Source organism: Canis lupus, chromosome 32 (assembly GCF_003254725.2).
Source record: "Canis lupus dingo isolate Sandy chromosome 32, ASM325472v2, whole genome shotgun sequence".
NCBI classification, from domain to species: domain Eukaryota; kingdom Metazoa; phylum Chordata; class Mammalia; order Carnivora; family Canidae; genus Canis; species Canis lupus.
In genome coordinates this window covers 23130482-23148147 of record NC_064274.1, presented here as the reverse complement: position 1 = coordinate 23148147, position 17666 = coordinate 23130482, and positions in this window count along the sequence as shown.

Genomic DNA, 17666 nt, shown 5'->3' with positions numbered 1-17666 from the left:
TATCCTGAGCCAAAGGCAGACACTCAACCACTGAGCCACCCAGGTGCCTCACTCCCTTTGCTTTAATTCTATACTTAGCAAACAATCTTTCCTAGTTATTATTTGATTTCCCGAATTCATGTACATATTCAAATCGCAGAGCAGTGCACAGCACAGAGGAGGCTCTCAATAAATATTTGTCAACAGTAAAAAGGAATAAAAAAAGGATATAAAAAAATGACCTTATCTGTTAAGTCGTGTAAGTAAAGGAATGAATTCTTCATCACTACAGCTGACTAAAAGTAGATGATACAGAGTGGCCTGCAGATTAAACAAAAAAATTTTTAAAGGATTTTTTTTAACTCAAGCTTTTTTTTTTTTTTAAGATTTTATTTATTTATTCATGAGAGACAGAGAGAGAGAGAGACAGGCAGAGAGAGAGAGAGAGAGAGAGAGAGGCAGAGACACAGGAAGAGGGAGAAGCAGGTTCCATGCAGGGAGCCCGATGTGGGACTCAATCCAGGGTCTCTAGGATCATGCCCTGCGCTGAAGGCAGACACTTAACCGCTGAGCCACCGGGGCTGCCCAGATTAAGTAAATTTTTAAGAGACATTTTGAGGGACTAAATATTGGCTCTTGAATGCTCGTATCAAGAAGTATTTATTTACCACCTAGTGTTTCTAACGCATTTTAAAAAGAAACTCAAAAGAACTGGCGGCTTCTATGTCAAGCAAAATCTGATGGAGATAACAAAGTACACATTACAAGTATATATAAAATGCAACAGGGATCCCTGGGTGGCGCAGCGGTTTGGCGCCTGCCTTTGGCCCAGGGTGCGATCCTGGAGACCTGAAATCGAATCCCACGTCGGCTCCCGGTGCATGGAGCCTCCTTCTCCCTCTGCCTATGTCTCTGCCTCTCTCTCTCTCTCTCTCTCTCTGACTATCATAAAGAAATAAAAATTAAAAAATAAATAAAAATTTTAAAAAAATGCAACAAGCAAAAACCTATATGAAACATTTATATTTAAATATAAAAGAGTCTCAGTAAGGAAGAAATTGTTAAGTCTGGGATTAAGGAAGAACTCTGGAATTAAAGTAATTAACTTGTACCATACTGAATATTTTTCCCAAAAGAAAAGAGGATTTATAGAGAAGAGCATTGTTAAACTATAATTCTCAAAAAAATAAATAAATAAATAAAAGGTAAAATCAAGATTTTCATGCAACTATGAAATAAACATGGCAAGGATTTTATTTAATTCTTTAGTTTGTGAGAGAACCAGTAAAATGTTATGACCAGGTCAAAGAGCATTTGAAGAACTACTTATATGTGCAATTAAATATAGAACTGTTAGGTTAAAATAGCTGGGTTAAAAACAAAACTGGTTTATTTTTTACAGAGCAGTGAGCCATATCCTTTGGGTTGTCTCTTCTACAGGAAAGAAATTATTTGCATCTGTACCAGAGAAAAATCTACAAGTTAATCTCAGCCCTACAAAGCTGTGAGAGAATCCAACCTCTAGAAACCAGCTGGAACTTCCCTGAAAGCACATTCAGCAATCTCTTTTGCCTGTTTTCAAGTTTTAAGGCAATTTTTCTAATAATACTAATTTTTGTTTAGCACCCTCATTATAATATATTTATTGAAGTCAATGCTATTTTTTAAAGATTTTATTTATTGTTTTTCATGAGAAACTCAGAGAGACAGGCAGAGACACAGGCAGAGGGAGAAGCAGGCTCCACACAGGGAGCCTGATGTGGGACTTGATCCTGGGACTCCAGGATCACACGCTGAGCCAAAGGCAGACACTTAACCATTGAGCCACCCAGGCATCCCTTCCGGGTTGCTTCTAATCTTAGCTTTTTGGTTTGGAAGAGGGGTAAAAAATATAGAACGAGGCAATTATAGAAGCTTCCAATTCCCTTATTTTCTACACCTCAAAATATAACTTCTACTTCAGTGACATAGGTGACCCAAATCCACACACCCAAACAGAGTAGAGAATGCAGAGCAAAAAGCCTAAAAGACCTTCTCCTTTGCTATTATGCACTACAGTAGCTCTTAATAACATGTGCCTAAATAGGAGCAAAGTAAATGTAGTATCCAGGGAGTGATTGTAGCAATTAACTTTCCTTCCCATAACTGAAGATAAACACTTGGCATTTTTTGTCTGTAAGGGTGGAAGATTTACATAGGCTACCTTGAAGATATGTGTAAATTAAAATTGGTACACTGTCAGGGCAAGTCGCTGCTGGAGATGAACTCAAGCCTCTCCTCTTCCTCTATCTCTTCTTCCCACCCTCCCTTCTCCTGTAATCATTTTTTGGAGGCCTCACTGCTTCCTGTTGAGTGTATGATCTGTCTTCTCAACATGAAAAAAAGGCCGTTAATCTACCACATTCCATATAAATTCCACAGAAAACTAGAATAATTGGGATATCTGAGCATCAACTCCTAAATTAGGAAAAGCCCTGTGTACCCTGACAAGTTGTTGGATTCCCACAAGCATACGTTGAGCACATTTGGATCAGGTGCATTTCTAGTCCAATCAATGCCTATCCCAGTGCAGAAGAAACAGTGTTGTTTCACTAAAATATGGGAATGAGGTTTTCTTTCAGGTAGAGAAAGATGCTGGACATGGTCGCCTGTGACTGATGTGTTTGATATAAAAATATAAGAAGTAGGTTTCACACCTTGTTATTTTCTACAAATTTAAAAATAATTTCTTACAGCATGTATGTAAGATCTTTCATGTTTCTTTTCATTATAAACAAAAATACATATTCATTGTAAAGAGTATAGAAGTTATAGATAAGTAGAAGTCATAACCTGTAATTCTCTCACTCAGAGAACACCATCACTGTTAAAAATTTTATGAGAATATATGCACATGGATATATATGCATATATACACTGCATAAGTATATATCCATTTATATACGTGTGTGTTGGTATATCCATACATACACATATATAATTGATAACGTGTTCTTTCACTTAACAACAGAATAGAAATTTACTTCATCTCATTCAGCACTAATCAATAACATAATCTTACATTTAGTTATCCCAATGTATGATTCTAATTGAATAACCTTATCAATACCATATTGTTGACATATAGTTGGAGCCCAAATTTTTGCTCTTAAAAGGATAATATGACATAGCAATTGACAGATGTCTATAAACATTAATGATTACTCACTTAGGCTTAATTCATAGAATTGCTAAGTCAGAAAAAATCAGTCTTTTAGACATATGCTGTATTGCCATATTGCCCTCTAAAAACTTTTGTGCCAACTTATATTCCCACAGAAAGTGCTTAAGAATGCTATTTCCCACACATGATACGTTTTAATAGGCTTCATTTTTAAACTTTAATTCTTTGATGAAAACAATATAAAATCTAAATGTAAAAATTGTAAGTGATAATAAACTTATGAAAAGTATTATTTTTTTCTCTTGTAAATTGCTTAGGCACACTAGCTTTTTCCTTTTGACTTGTAAAAGGTCAGCTACCATAATGATATTGATCCATTACCTAACATTAAAGCAGCAGGTATTTTTCACAATTTATTATTTGTCCTTTGATTTACTTATTATGAAAAGAATTTTTAATTGTTATATAGTCAAATAAATATGTTCTTCTATAGATTTTATCTTTATCAGGTTAAAGAAATATTCTCCTACTTTTCTGACATAATTAGGAATCACTCTTTAGTCTTAGCTAATATCTCTGGCATTTTTAAAATAACATTTTATTTTGCCTATTAAAGTGATGTTATGATAATAAAAATCTTACTAATTAATTATTACATATCTTGAAACCAATTTCACTTTAGTAATTATTTTTCTTTGCACTGTCAAATTAAATATTTTTTAAATGTAGAGCCTGGGTGGCTCAGTTGGTTAAGCATATGCCTTCAGCTCAAGTCATGATCTCAGGGTCCTGGGATCAAGTCCAATGTCGGTCTCCCTGGTCAGCAGGGAGTTTACCTCTTCCTTTACCTTTGCCCCTTCCTCCCTGCTCTTCTCTCTCTCTTCCTCTCAAATAAATAAATAAATAAATAAATAAATAAATAAATAAAACCCTTAAAATCTATGTTTTTTAAATGTATAATTAAGTGTAATATGTAAACATAAACGTGCATAGCTCATAAGTGTACAGCTCGATGAATTTCCACAGGTTGCATCAGCTTTGTCAATAGCACCCAAATCAAAAAGGAGAACATTAGCTACACTAGAGAATTCTTGCCATATTCTCTTCCAATACTACTTTCATGAGAAATCAATACCCTGAATCCTAAACTGTAGTTTTGCCTAGTTTTGTACTCAAGCAAAACACTCTATTCCTTCTATCGAATGAAAGTAAACGTTTAAGCTGATTAAAAATAGTTAGAACATCAGAATTGGTTTGAAACCATGTTAAAAAATTGAATGCAATGGTTTCACAAAGAAAATACCAGGCTTAGAGAAGCTTTTTTTTTTTTTTTAATTATACCAAATATTTCAGAAACAGATAATCCCAATCTTAAGAAAATTTTTCCAGAAACTAAAAAAAGAGGAAAATGCCTCAACTTTTTAAACTGATATCCAAAATTGAAAAGCCAAATACAACACAGGGAAATTACAGGCATTTGACTTTGGTGAATATAGATAACAAAAATCTTAACAAAAGTCTTAAATTGAAGACTATCAAAGAAAATACATCATGAACAATTTAGATTTATCCAAGAATTTAACAGTGGCTTGATATTAGAAAATGTGATTAACTTAATTCACACATTAACAAATCAGAAGAGACCAACTTGGCAAGCTCAACAGACACAGGAAAAGAGGTTTGATGAAACTCAAAATATATTCACGAAAGGAATCTTGAAAGAAGCTTCTTAATTTAAAACATATATTTATAAAACATCTACAAAAATCATAATTAATAAAACTTTTAATAGCAAAGCCTTTCTTTAGTATTAAGAGTACATTAAGTATATCACCATGCTTTATGGTGGTACTAGAGGTCTTGAACAGAAAAAGAGACACAGAAGAAAGGTATAAAAATTACAAAGAAGAAAAAAAAAATTACAAAGAAGAAAGGTGTTATTTTTGAAAGATATAACCAGTGATGTAAAATCCCAAAAGAAACCCAAGAAAATGTTTGAATAAAAAAGAGGGATTAATAAATTGCCTAGGTATTAAGTCAATATACATAATCCAATCACATTTTATATAACTTTTAAAAAATCAGAAAGTATCATTTTTAAAATATGACATTTTAAAAATAACACAAAATAAAAAGTAATCCAAAATAAATCTACCAAAAACATGTTCGTGCATGTCATAAAAATATTATAAAACTTTATTAAAGCACATTAAATGCAGCACTATAAAAATGTAATTCATGATATACACTAGGATAGAAAATGGACATCTGAAAGATCTCAGTCCTTCCCAAATTAACCTAAAAGTACAGTTAAAATTTCAACAGTGTTTGTATAAAACTTGGAAATGAAGTATTAAAATTAATTTTGAAGAGCAAATATCCAAGAATAACCAAAAAGCTCATAAAAAAAAGGAAAGATAATCTGAAGAGGCTTCTCCTTCCAGATATCAGGGCTCATTTTCAAATTTTGTTACATAAGACAATGCAATATTGGAATAGAGCAAATGAATAAATCAAAACATAGAAAAAAGAGCCTAGGAAAAGAAAGTCATGAAAAGATATATAAACTTGGTTAATGAACCAAGTTGGCATTATAAATTAATGGGGAAAAGATGAGTTATTCAATAACAAAGATACCAAATTCCTAAAAACTTTGAATTTAAAAAATATTTTGTTATTTATTTATATATATCATTTATTATTTATTTTATTATATATTATACATTTGTATATTATTTATTATTGTATCTACAAATGTATAGATTCAAACACACCTAAATTTTTTTGAAAAGATTATATTTATTTATTCATGAGTGACACACAGAGAGAGAGGCAGAGACACAGGCAGAGGGATAAGCAGGTTCCATGCAGAAAGCCCAACGTGGGACTCAATCCTCAGGACCCCAGGATCACACCCTGAGCCAAAGGCAGACACTCAATCACTGAGCCACCCCAGTGCCCTGAGAATTTTTTTTAAATAGTAAATTGATCATCTATATCCCTATATTAGTCATGATTCCCAAAAGAAACAGAACCAACAGGATGTGGGAAGAGAAAGAGAAAGAGAAAGAGATTTTAAGTAATTGGTCGAGCAGTTGTGGAGACTTGGTGAGTCCAAAATTTGACAGGGAAGGCAAGAAGACTAGAGACTCAGAAAAGTTACAATTTGAGTTTAAAGGCAGTGTGCTGGGAGAATAAGTGCTTGCTTAGAGGAGATTAGTCTTTGTATTGTTAAGACTTTCAAAGATTGGATGAGGTCCCCCTTCATTATAGAGGGCAATCTGCTTTTCTTAAAGTCTACCCATTTAAATGTTAATCTCATCCAAAAAAATACCTTCACAGAAACATTCAGAGTAATGTATGATCAAATATCTGTACACCGTGGCCTAGCCAAGTTGACACATAAACTTAACCATCACTGTAGCCATCATCTAAATTTTCCTCTCTCTTTTCTTCATAAATTGTTATTTGTATACTCTCCGAGCAATTAATAGTAACACTATTCTTCACCCCTATGCGAATAATTGTTTTAGACCATTTAGACTTAGTGTTCAATAGCAATCCTTTTTTCCCAATTATCATCCTGGCAGATTTCTCAGGAAAAACTCACTAGTTTAATACATCCTTAGATTCTGAATATTCAAAATAGTTTTTCTCTAGTCTTGAACCTGGAAGGATAGTTTGGCTACATACTGTATCATTTACTCATTATTTCTTAGCACATCTTGAAGATGTTGCTATACTGTCTTCTAATAAAATACTGCTGCTCAAAAGTCAGATACCAACCTCCTTTGATTCCCTCTGAAAGAACTTGGTCCTTTTGTCAGAAACCCAGAGAAGCTTATCTTTAATGTTTAATTAATACTAGCATATGCTCCAAGTTGACAATTCAGTGTATAGATTCAGTCTTCCATAATTTCAAAAGAGTTTTCTCGAATTACATCTTGAAATATTAGTTCTCTATTTTTTCTTTTTTTAGGGTTTTCATTTGCATGTTTATTAGATTTACTTGTCTTTCTTCTATACCTCTTGATTTTTTCTCAGATTTTTCTTCCCTTTCCTTATATCTATGTAGTTTTCTTAAACTTCCTTATTTCATCTGTCACTTTATTATTATATAGTTTATATTAATTTATCTTTGTGTGTCAATAATTTATCTTAATTTTTGAGATGACTTTGTACTTTTTGAAATTTTTTCTAGTTCTCGCAGATGTTCTTTTACTTCTTGTTTTTTCAGCCATTTTTCTGATTTTTTGTATTTTTCCTTCATGATGACTTTTTGTATTTTTGAGTGCTTCATTTTTATTTCTATGTTTTGTTTTTGTTTCACTTCTTTTGTACTTTGTGTCAGCATTTCTCTCATGGACTTTTATTTGCAAAACGATTTTGAATTTCATTATCTACTCTTTTCATATAGTATCTCTGTAGGGTTTGCACATTAGTTCTGGCTTTTTGCTTATTTTTAAAGATGTTAGGTATTCTTGGTATTTTAGTTAGAAAGGAGATTCAATGGAATGAAATACAGCAAGTGACTGAAATGGATTTTCTGATTTCTCAACTTGAGAGTTTCCTCTTTTGTTGCTACAACTAAGGCAAGTTTTATATTACATGATATTTTTTTGTGGCCAGCCTTTCTCTGATTCTTCATTCCAATCATATTCTAAAAAGACTACTTACTTTTTGAATCACTGATTGTTGTTTTCAAAGGACACTCCCAATTTCTAGGTTGTTTCTCTTTCTACCCTAGAATTAGTTCCTTCCTAGGACTGCCAATTCCAGACCCATGCACTTAGAAACCTGCTCTGTTCAACTCCTCCATTGTGAGTCCTCTGAACTACCCCATCACACATTTGCTCTCAAGAGTTCCTTAGGGTGGAATTCTTTCTTAAGGTATATTATTCTACTGAAGTCTTCTGGCCTCTGTCACTGCCAATACACCTCTGTGCTTCACAATTTTCTGTGAAATGTTTTCTGGGTTCTATGCAGTATTAGGGGTTCTGGAAACAACTTTGTCTAATGTCTTTTCCCTAATTATATGCAAATTGGAGTTTATAGTTGTCTCAGTCTCCCAGTTACAGTATAGAAATTGTGAAAATTTTCCTTGATTTATTAATTTGATCTATTTTTACTATTATTTTTACTATATGAAGATTTTAGAAGGTTTTGGGATTCCAATGTAGATTTCTGCAATAATCCTAGAAAGCCCAAAACTCCTAGATTTCTTTAGTTTAATTTAAATGAAAAAAAAAATCCATAATATTTAGTAGAAAATATAGGTCATTATCTGCATGAAATTAGGATATGAAAGACTTTCTTTAACAAGATACAAGAAGTTTTATTCATCTTCTTGGGTTTCCATAACAAAATACCATATACTGGGTAGCTTAAACAACAAAAAATAATTTTTTCACAGTCTGGAGGCTGCAAGTCCAAGATCAGGGGACCAACATTATCAGGTTCTGGTGAATGCTCTTTTCCTGGCTTGCACAGAGCCACTTTCTTATGCGGCTTTACGTGGCAGAAAGAAAGAAACAGAAAGAGACACAGAGAGAGAATGAGAGAGAGAGAGAGAGAGAGAGAGAGAGAATTAGATTTTTGGTGTTTTTTCTTATAAGGGCACTAATCCTATCATGAGGGCCCCATCCTTATAACTCATCTAAACCTAATTACCTATCAAAGGCCCCATCTTAAAATACCATCACATTAAAGAATAGGGCTTCAACATATGAATTTGGGGGCTTGGAGAGACACATTTCAATCTATAACAAAGTGGAAATCATATAGGGAAAGACTGAAAATTCAGCCATATTAAATTTAGGAATTTTTGCTCATCAAAAGACAGCATATATAAATGAAAACAATAATAACTGAAAAAATATGCCTAATACACGTAACCAACAAAAAAAATTGGTATCTCAAATATATAAAGAAGACCAAATGAGTCAATGAGGAAATGGCTAAATCTGACAAATGGACAAAGACATACATAGGTTTTTCACAAACAAAATTCCATGGTCAACAAACATGAAACTATTCTAAACTTCATTTAATGTAATCCTTGTAACAAAGAAATGATACTTAAAACCACAATGAACATAAATATATACTCACAAAGATCAGCAATATGTTTTTCAAGTGAGGGACAAAAAGAAAGGAGATATTAATCCCAAACAAACACACATGGAGGTGGTAGAAGTCAGGACAGTCATAAATTGGGAGTGGGGTGGGAGTGAATAGCAACATGGGGTGTGAAGTTTTCTGGAATAATATTTTGTTTCTTGATCTGTATGTTGATTAAACAGCTGTAAGTAGTAATGCACTTCATAAAAATGTATTGTGCAGTAAAATATGACTTATGCATTTTTCTATATGTATGTGAGACAATAAAAAAGTTGAAAAATTTTAAGTTAACTTTTAGAATAAAGTACAAACTTACAAAACCCCAAGGCTGGAAAAAAAATTTATAAATCCAACAAAAAGTAACAGAAGAGTAAAAAAAAATCAGGTAAAAGTAAACATAAAAATATGACAATAATTTTCTGTAAGTAAATAAGCACATGTCAACTTGGTGGAAATCCATTTTTATATAATTTAATAGGGGACTTATTTAATACAACATGACAAGGAATGATTGAATATACCATAAAAATACTAAGATAAAGAAAACAAGAGTGGCAGTTATGACCATAAAATAAAACAGAATTCAATTTTAAGAAGTGAGCAAAAATAAGAAAGCAATTATATAATTGAAAGTTAAATATAGTCTACTAAAATAATAATAATAATAATAATAATAATAATAATTTAGTTATACAAACCAATATGTTTTTGCTATTGTAGTTGTTTGGGAAGAACACTTTAATTTTACTCTCTTTGAACTAAACTTGTTACATATGGTTCAAGATTGCCCAGTTAATATTTTATCCATGTTCTGAACCAATTCGGAAATAGAAAAAGAGTCAGACAAATGGAGACTGAATTATCAAAGCTGATATTGGAGAAGATGGCCGTTTTCTGTCGACATTGTAGGCTAATGAATCCCATTAATAGACACTCATAACAAATCCATCACTGGTACCTTTAAAAATCATTACAGGCCTATCCTGCAAGGGCAGATTCTTTACCACTAAGCTTTTCACCTATCCAGAAGAAACTGAGCACACATCACTTTTACAGAAAGGTCACTAACAAAAAGGAGAAAGGAAGAGGCAGAGCTGTGCATGTCCAGTTCTTCATCTCTAAATCATCAATTACTATGTTACTCTCCAAAAGAAGGATAAGTGAGAAGGGTAGAGGAAGGTCATTGGTGATATGCTAATGGCTGAGCCTCCAATTGGCAGAGACTAATTATCAAAAATGTCCATACACCCTTTCTTTAATAATAATTTAAAGACATACCTCCTTATTTTGACTGGATAGATGGATGTCCCATCTAGACATGACATTTCCAAAGTCTTCCCTGCAAGCTGATAAGGACATTTAACTGAGTTCTGGCCAATGGAATGAAATAGAAGAGGATATGTTGCACATATCATCAGCCTTTCTATGTTCATGTTTTTCACTGGCTGGGGGAAGATGTAAACTTGATACTCAGAGTTGCAATAGTCGGGAGATAAGCAGTTCCACTGTCTTCGGTTCTGCCACCCTTAAGTCACATGTATAAACCACTGGATTTTAGGTTTTCTTAGTTATACAACTTAGCCTCTACTTCAAGTACCACAAAATAAGTACCTGAAAGTATAATGATGCCAAAATGGAAGCCTAAAAGCATTAGATTAGCTATTAATTAGTAGGTAGTGATGGCAAAGATATTGCATGATGGAAAGTTGATATTTATTGTGCTAACATAAAATTATTGTCATCTAGTTCAGGTTGAAAGGTGGACTATATGTTCACATAGTTCTATAATTTTAGCAGAACGTGTTGGTATGTTTCTACTTCGCTACTTACAACACATTTCTACTGAAGCTAATTAGAAGAGGTAGCTCTGAGAAAAGCTAACGTAGTGGGAGAAAAAGTCTCAGACTTCAAAACCTCAAATTAGAAGGTTTTTTTTTGTTTGTTTTTTGTTTTTTGTTTTTTGTTTTTTTTTTACCAAACAATGAGAGGCAGTGCGAGGCAACCAGCACTAAAAAATCTATTGAAGAGTGTTATATGGCCATCAAAGCGTAGATCTGCACGTGGCATCAAGGCAGTCCAAATAAAACTGAAGTAGAAAATGAAGGATCAGGCAAAAGGCAATATAATAAAAGAGGAAAGTTGGATGTCTTCATAATTTTTCTAAAGAATATCTTTGAATGCATAAAACAGGACCTTATTAAGTCAGAAAGGGCAATTATATTTCCAAAAACTCACATGCTTGACCCTCAAAAGCATGTGACAGTTTATTTTCTGAAATAATCCCCTACAGCCAAACCAAATCAGCAGGAAGCAGGTGGTGACAGCTGTTCAACTTCCAGTACTATTCTGATGTAACTACAAAAGATAATGGAGCAATGTTTGCCCTCAGAGGGCACATCCAAAGGCCACACAGAATAATGGACTAGAGAGCTCTGCCCAGGGGGCACAATCAATATCAAAAGGAGGAAATTTCTCCATGAACAGAGCAGGGAGTCCATGCAGGTCCTTCCCAGCAAGATTTCTTTATGGCTCTGGTGCAGTGACTCTTGTGTGTTTCCTGCTCTTCCTCTTCCTCTTGAATTATTTTCAGTTAACCAGTTCAAACTCACCATTGTGTTAGGTGTTAGGAGAGCCACAGATAACACATTAGCCAGGTCACAAGTCACAGGGTCACAGATAGAAATACTTTGATCTGCACACAATCAACATATAGGACTTTGGGTTGTTTACTCTAGGAGATTTGAATATGTTCTAGGTGCGGAAAGCAGGGTGTGGCTGGATATGTGGGCATCAAGGGGAGTAGACTCTGGCAGTGATAGCTAGTTGTCCACTAATTTCCATCCCTACCTTCTTTAATTACAGAATGCCTGAATTATACCCAACCATTTATACTAGACAAAAGATTAATACTCAGAATCTATAAAGAGTTTTTAGAAGTCAGAAACAGAGGTGCCTGGTGGCTCCGATGGTTAGGCCCTCCGACTCTTGATTTTGGCTCAAGTCAAGATCTCAAGATAGTGAGAATGAGCCCCACTTGTGGTTCAGGGGCAGTTTGCTTGAGATTCCCTTTCTCCTTCTACCTGTGGCCTTCCCCCCTGCTCATTCTCTCTCTCTTTCTTTCCCAATTAATCAATAAGTCTTTAAAAAAAAAGTCAAAAACATAAAACACAAGAGAAAAACAGTGTTCTTCTGGCTTAAGATGGCCACTGGAACTCATGAACGACCATTGAATTCCCGTCGTACTCCCCACCACACCCCTCACAACATTAAGTAAACGAGAGTGAAGGGATAGGATAAGAGTGAGGGGATAAAAAGGAGAGAGGGAAAAAATGCCACCCACCAAGGCAACAGGATTAGGAGAAGAGACTAACATCAGCACTCTGGAAGTTGGAAAGCCCTGGACAGTGGTAACCGATACAGTAATCCTAAGTAAACTGAATCCTAAATAAGCAGTGGAGAAAATAGAAAAGTATCACTATTTATGCTGCAAAAGCCCTGAAAGGCTTAAGAATAGAGGTGAAGGTGGCTCAGGAGGTGAGGCTAAAGGTCGTATTAACATAGAGGACTGTTCCAAAATCAGGATAGGAAACAACAGGCGGCCTTGAAAATCCTTTCCCTTACTTCACACAGTAGGTAACTGTTCCCACACCCAGCCAATGCCATGGTTTCTCCCTTCCACTCACCTTTTAATCTCCCACTAGGCCTCCAGCAAAATCTTGGTCTCAGGACACTGTTTTATCTTTTGGTTTATTTTTATTTATTTAATAAATATTTATGAGTACTTAAATATTTATTTGTTTTTGACTTATACTGAGGTGGGTTTTTTCTTTCCTTTCATATTGCTGAATCCATGTAAAGTTTCCATTCCTGCCTTTTTTTTTTTAATTTTTTAAATTTTTTATTTATGATAGTCACAGAGAGAGAGAGAGAAGCAGAGACACAGGCAGAGGGAGAAGCAGGCTCCATGCACCGGGAGCCTGACCTGGGATTCGATCCCAGGTGTCCAGGATCGCGCCCTGGGCCAAAGGCAGGCACCAAACCGCTGCGCCACCCAGGGACCCCTCCATTCCTGCCTTTATAGCCACTTTATGTATAGTTATTAGATGCGTGGGGAAAGAAGCCAGCATTCATAAGATGGACCAGCTAGTTTAATGATTTTTGAAAGCCTCTTCTACAGTGGCTATATTTTTTTAAAAAAAACTTTTTAAAGATTTTATTTATTTATTCATGAGACACACACACACACACACACACACACACACACACACACACAGAGGTAGAGACACAGGCAGAGGGAGAAGCAGGCTCCATGCAGGGAACCCGATATGAGACTCGATCCGGGGACTCCTGGATCACGCCCTGGGCCAAAGGCAGGCGCTAAACTGCTGAGCCACCCAGGGATCCCCATATAAGAAATCACATGAGACACAAGATCATCCCACTGTGTACCTATTACAAGAAATCCATCCACATACATCTTCTCTAGACTCTTTCACCATCAATCATCCAATCCTGTTCTTCCCAATAAGGGAATCCTTTCTAACCAATAAGCTGAGCCGTTCGTTGTCACTCAGGAGTAAGATCGTCAGGTCATGCCTCCTTTCAAGTAAAATGGAAAATTATATATATTGACTCTTTTTCTCCTTCTCTAGACCTTCACCTCTGAGTGGGCATATGAGGTAGCAATACATCATTCTCAGCTGGTGCCAGTTTAGCCTGCAGCACTCTTTAAAAACAAGGTCTGGGGTGTTTTTTAATGTATGTGTCAGCTATTCACAAGAAACTCTCTCCATGACGCTATAAGTGTGAGCTTAAAAAATTGTGACAATGCCTCATGAGTAGGTGTCATGTGAGCATCAGCCACGTGTCCAGGCAGTTTTCTTATTTCTTCAGTACCTTCGAGTCTAATCTAGACCATAATACTCTGCATCTAATCACTCAATAAATCATAATTATCGATCCTTCACAATCTTAAGGATAAATCTGATAATGCCTAATGCATGGTAGACATCTCAGGTTACACTGTGTCCTGGTGTCTAATGATCTAACACCTAGTCTCTACCAGATCTCAATAATAAGTCAGGAATTGCTTCTCAAAATGAAATCGTTACCAGCAGAAGACTTTTCCTCCAAGTCCTAGGAAGCTATCCATTCATCTTTTAATATAGATTAACAGAGGTTTTATATGTTATCCTTATTTATTATTCATACTTGGAACACAATTGAATTTGATGGATGACAAGGAAGCTTGAGTGTGTGGTAGTCTTCTTTTGCTTTGTTCCCACCCAAAACATGCAAAGTTGTGGGTAACTCAATAAACGGATCAGAGCATCACTCCCAAAAGTTCTCCAAGAGAGTCTGACAAGCACTATACTACTCTGTTAACGGTAGACAGTGAAAGGCACATCTTCCCTTCCATTCAGAAGAAATATCATAAAATTCCTAAGACCTTTGCACTCCCAAAATTTACTGACTTGGCAATCCCTAGATAGGATTTATCTCTCAAGTACTAGCACATATGTAGACAACTGTGGAATCTAGTACACTTGTAATTTCTCCACAGTTCAAGTTGCATGACGTCATTAATATAGTGCTCCACAGCAAAATTCTCTAACAGATGTTCAGATGATCAATGTTGGAGCAGATTACTGTGCATCAGTTACCAATCCCAGGAGAGAACTCTAAGCCCTTCTCCCAATTGCACCTTGTCATCAGAGTCACCCGGAACACAATGCAGTCCAGCACTGGGTGAAACAATACTTAACCTTAACTTTTATAAAGAACAGATAGAGAAAGATAAGCTTCTATAGTGGCTGTCATTCTTCTATGGCTTTGGGTCTTTTCCTGTGGCTGATACAGAGCAATTTGCCTACTGTAGCTATCCCTCTTGTACCACAGTAGAAAGACTTTGTCTCCTCCCTTCGGAAGACAGATATAACAATGGAGTTGACCATGTGCCATATGTCTCACATACATCAAAGACAAAAGAATTTTATTTGATTCTGAAACAGGGAAGGAAATTCCCACACAAGATGAGTTGTGGACTATTTTCTCTTGATAAGGAAGTGTTCCAAGCCCAACACCCATTCTTACATGGTGAGTGGGAGTTGAAAGACTGAGTGTGTGAGACTGTTCTTCCCAACAATTAATGTTCCACTGGGCTCTAGAGTAAAAAGATTTGAAAAGACATAAACTTGACAGTGAAGGTACACTTCCATTCATGTCAGGTGAAAATGAAATGCTTCTCATCATCTTTCTGATTCCTGTGATAGGGTAGATTTCTTGCAAACATGTATGCAATAATTCCTCATATCCCTATATGATACTTTTTGGCAATGGGATTGTGCCATCCTTCACATGAAGTAGCATATATTTCTCCACCCTTTGAATGAGAAATGACCTTGTAATTTGCTTTGACCAGCAAAATGTCACAGAAATGATGCTGTGAGACTTCTAAGCCTCAAGATGCCTTGAAGCTTCTGCTCTCACCTTCTACCTAGAATCTGACTTTAAAGAAGCCATAAAAAAGGACAACTAGGAATATGATGACCTTTTGTTTTATTGTTTTGGAGGTAAGGGGCAGTTCCAGGAGTTTCTCTTGTCCCATCTTCCTATCATAATAGTTCTTACTTCACACACAGGGAGGCAATGTAGGGATTTTTCAGTGGCCAAGAATGTTTTTTCCAACTCTCCTTTCAGAATCTGAGATCTCCATAGGCTGGATCTGTGGGCCCATAGAAACCTTTCTGAGATGGAATCAAGCTTGTAAAATACTCAACACAGAAGGGACTTTTGCCACTTTTACTCAGAGCCCAATCACACACCTGTGCCTAATTACAAGAGGATTAGAAAATGTACAGAAGAACATACATAATTTGGGGGCAGTAAATTCTGCCACAATTGTCTACTGCTATTTGTCAGAAGAAAAGAAACTAACTTCAGTTTTATTCCTCTGTAGCTAACTTTCATTTGCTTTTGTTTACTAAGATATTTTATAGTATTTTCATCTTGTTTTAATGTTTCTCAAGGTGAATGTAAGTATGGATTGATTTTCACTGATTTTTCTGGGAATATAAACTACTACATTAGTCTCTAGTTCCTGCCTGGTAGTTTTGAGAAAAAAACTTTCTCTGGATTCTGGTATCAGTGTTAGAGAAAAGGAAGGTGGAAAAAGACAAGGGGCAAAGGCAAAAACTATTTAACAGAGTAGAGAAAGAATATTTTCTCTTGGTTGGCTCAGACCTTGAATTTCTAAGTCCATTGACATAGTGGGAAAGTTATGAATTGTCTTTCTACTTTTTTTAAAGAAGCAAGGCAAAATGTAAGTGTGCTATAACGTCAAATCAGATTAGATTTTCTTAACTTTAGTTCTATTTGCCTATAAGGAAAGGAAGACTTTGCATGGTTTCCAACAATAAGTTGTTTGTTTTTTGAACTTTAAAGTTCTATAATGAGGTTTCAGCTCTTTCCATGTTTTCTTTAGTTTTGCAGAAGGTTGAAAAAGACTGGGTAGATATGTGACTTTTTAATCCAGGGCACAGCACAGTAATTTAACATACTATTGATCATGTTGTATCCTCAAAGTTGATAAGGATAGACTGGTACTTTGAGAACATGAGATTTAGGGTGGTTAAACTATCCTGCTCTGTAGCAGTAGCAGTTTCACTAAATACAAGAGTGTATTTAATGTTCACTGGCTCTCTCAAGCCTGCTGTAATATGACAAGATTTCCAAAGCCTCCTCAGAAATACTAAGTTGACTTCCATTCTTCTCACTGATTGTATGTTCCCCAGTCCAGCCTTGAATCCTACATATCATGGAAACTCATCAGCATAACATGAAAAAAAAAAAAAAAAAGAAGCCAAGAAAAGAAAGAAGGGAATGAAAAGAAAAAAAAAAATGCTTCAGACTGGGAATGTTTCTATGTAAAGAGATCTGAAATATTTATTTCCTAATTGAGAGATAAAATGCATGTAGAACAAAGCAGTTTGTGACCTGAGAATTTTCTTTTTTTATCTTCCCTAATCCTTATCTATTTTCCCATTTGAGCAATATGCAGAGAATAAAGAGAGCCTAGAGACAGAATCTATCATAGGCTAAAGCAGAATGAATCATGAACATGTGTTCTATTGCACAATTGTCAGGTTCCAGATCTGTCCACTAGTTCCTAGCACAGCAACATGAACATTTTTATGACTGATGAGGGACAGTTTCTTTTTATTATTTACATATAATTCCTGCACATCAATTGAAGATTATCTGTGTGTTCATCTACTAAGGATATAACAAATAGAAATAAATACTTAAGTCTGATGTATATCTCTTACATTTCTCTAACCATTTTGAAATATGAATAGTATAGAAAATGTCATATAGGTGCTCAGTAATCATTCCTTCAATTTAA